Source organism: Callospermophilus lateralis, chromosome 1 (assembly GCF_048772815.1).
Source record: "Callospermophilus lateralis isolate mCalLat2 chromosome 1, mCalLat2.hap1, whole genome shotgun sequence".
NCBI classification, from domain to species: Eukaryota; Metazoa; Chordata; class Mammalia; order Rodentia; family Sciuridae; genus Callospermophilus; species Callospermophilus lateralis.
This window is the reverse complement of record NC_135305.1, coordinates 189,907,983-189,911,157: the sequence shown is the minus strand read 5'-3', so window position 1 is coordinate 189,911,157 and position 3,175 is coordinate 189,907,983. Positions and strand designations below refer to the sequence as shown.

General features: G+C 42.7%; 1 non-coding gene across 1 annotated transcript; it reads left to right on the top strand.

Moving 5' to 3' along the window:
* The first annotated feature begins 2,661 nt into the window (after positions 1–2,661).
* On the top strand, positions 2,662–2,735 carry Trnat-ugu (transfer RNA threonine (anticodon UGU)). The gene has a single exon. It is a non-coding gene; the product is annotated as a tRNA-Thr (tRNA).
* The last annotated feature ends 440 nt before the right edge of the window (positions 2,736–3,175 follow it).

Below are 3,175 nucleotides of genomic sequence, written 5' to 3'. Positions count from 1 at the left end.
GGCACTAATTTAGGCCCTTAGAATTCATCTGCAAACAAGAGACAGAATCCTGTCTCTGGAGCTTACCTTGAATCGTGGGAGGGAATACACATAAACCACATTAAGTAAATATTTTGTATTCTAAAAAACTAACTTGCTATGAAAAAAATAGGAAAAGCCAGACAGTATAAGGGGCACCGAAAGAGCTAGTAGTGGGAGTAGCAGTTTTAAAGTGGGGCAAGGTTTGCAGTAGGTGACACTTGAGGAAAGATTTGAAGGAAGAGGGCATCAGTCCTATGGCACCTCTAAGGGAGGGGACTCTGTAGACAGAGGGAATAGTGAATGCAAAGATCTTTCACTGGGGATGTAATTGTGGAATTCAGAGACAGGAATCAGTGTGGCTGTAGAAGGGTGAGGGAGGGAAAGGGAGTAGATGAGGTCAGTCAGGTAATGGAGGGCCAGGTCCGTGCCTAATTCCCTATGTTAAATACCTTTCTGTTTGAAACAACTAGAATGATCTCTTTTTCTTTCTCTAATAAACGGGGACTGGTGCATACTCTTGGCAAAGTTTTATTTTCACCCTTAGAACTGAATTGATACTAGTTTGTGTGTTTGTACCTACTCCAAAGGCAATGCCTCATTAATCTCTGTACTCTGAACACCTAGCCTGGGGCCTTCCAGAGCAGGTACTTATGATGATATGATCATTAACACAACATGAGCACAGCTCTTTCCAAACCACTGCCTCTTCCAAGCAGGACACTTCTGTGAGGGAGGATGTAGCCTCCAAAGATGGCTAGATGTGTGGGGGGATAAAGATCTTCCTTGTTGAAGTAATACGTTTAGTATTCTAATGAAGTAATTATAAAAGTAAGTAATTATTGAAATAACCACATCAACTCCCAGTCATTAAAATCCTCCTAAACAGAGCTGGCATGATGGCTTAGGCTATTAGAAACCCTGGCAACCACCCAACGCCTACAATAGCTTCTAATTAATTGATCTCACCTCTAATCTGCTATTGTTAGCTCAGCACTGATCATTTGTTTGGCCTACAGATCCTATTGCCCCTTCCTTTTGATTGTATTTGTTACTGTACCCTCTCTATCTCTTTCAATTAAGCACAGGTTAAGTGGTTCACCCGCAAGAGAATAGGAGATAATGGCACCAATCAAAGTAATCTCTTTAATTTGCTAAATGGATTACAGGGAAACCCCAGCCAAAGTGAAGTCATAGCTAGTGGCCTTCACTTGAACTATACACTAGAAGTATCTAATTATTAACCCATCAGAAGCCAAACTTCATTGTGGGATAAATGTCTTCAAAGTTAGCAAGGTATAAGCAGTCTTCGCTAGAAGAGCTGGCTTGTCCAACTAAATGGTTCCCAGGGGAAAAAACCTTCCTCTGGCTCCCTTCCCAAATTTCTCGCTTGCCTTAACTTTCAAGTGCAACACACATCCTCATATACCAATCAAAGGCCTGGCCAGCACTCCAGTCAAGAAAGTGGATTTATAATCTCTTTAAGGACATGCTCCAGCTAGAATTCATTTTTCTTATTTGTACTATAAATGCAAATGCAGTTTCACAGGCACCATGGCTCTGGCTTTTGCTGACTCTGAAGAAAATGTATATTTAAGAGTAAACAAGTTTGTCCTTAAGCTGGTAAATGATCTTCCTTCTTTTGGTGACCCTGCTTTTCTCCTTTATGCACCCCCTCCACCCTACCCTGAGATTTAGGATGGGAAAAAGCACAGAAAGATCCCATGCCGCCAGAATTCTGGCTTTTTCGTTTCTTTGGTTGATCATGCAAGCAAGCTAGCCAAAAGTGTTAAATTGAGTCATTTCACAGAAGAATAAGAGTAAGAGATAACTGCCCAATATAATGGAAGTTGACAAAATACCAAAATAAAACCCTGTAGACTTCTCAAAGATGAAAGTACCTGGGTCCCAATTTGAATAATTCAGTTATGGTTGAAACCTCCGTGTCTGCGAGTCCTCCAGGTTTGTGGGCTCATTGCTTTTCTCAATGTCTAACTGGGAGGATTTGCCCCTCCAACATCTCAGATCCTGCAGGAAGTCTAGAGACTTCCAACATTCCTGAGCACTTTTTTGGTGGTGGTGGTGGGGCATACTGGGGATTGAACTCAGGGGCACTTGACCACTGAGCCACATCCCCAGCCCTAGTTTGTATTTTATTTAGAGATAAGGTCTCACTGAGTTGCTTAGTGCCTCGCTGTTGCTGAGACTGGCTTTGAACTTGCGATTCTCCTGTCTCAGCCTCCCAAGCCCTGGGATTATAGGCATGTGCCACTGCATCCAGCCTGAACACTCTTGAGGGGGCTCTATACCAGGTTATCTCATCCATGTCTGGCTCTTCACTCTAATAGAGTCCAGCGCATGCTCCAAGTGCAAATTACAGCAGCCTGGCATTGGAGAAAGCGTCTCCCACCTTTACCTGCCCTTTTCCCCTTAAACACATCATGAGACTGTCACCAAGAGGTGCCCTACCCAAAACCAAAGGGAAGGAGCATTTTTCTTTCTGAAGACAAAGCATCACAGAGAACCTGAATAAACAGGCCTTGCTAAGTTCCACCTCCAGATCATACCTGCCTTGTCCAATCACACTTCTTCATGACTATTCACTTCTTCATAAAACTCAGCAAAATATATACAAGTTTGGGCTGGGGATATAGCTCAGTTGGTAGAGTGTTTGCCTTGTATGCACAAGGCCCTGGGTTCAATCCCCAGAACCGTAATAAATAAATAAGTGCATAAATAAACAAACAAAAAGCTTAAATAAATCCATATGCTTTTTTCCCCCTCATTAATCTCTCTTTTGTTACAGAGGTCTCAGTTAGGAACTTACGGATGGGTGAGAACAATGCCTAAAAGTTAATATACGCGTCACCAGCACCCAACCATCCTCACCACAGTGACATTCTCACTGACCACACTTCCTTGTGGATCTGGAGTGCACCTTATTCCACACAGCAATCATACCTTCTTTTCTAAATATATATGCCTTAAAGTCACATCCCCAGTGGTCCATCTCCAGCCACACTCCACCTGCCTAAGTTAACACCCATTGAATCCCAATCAGAGGGTTAATGCACGGAATCGGTTAAGGCCCTTGTAACCCCATTATTTTTCCCTTTGGGTCCCACCCTTTCTTCTAAGCTATTAGAGAAAAATATTA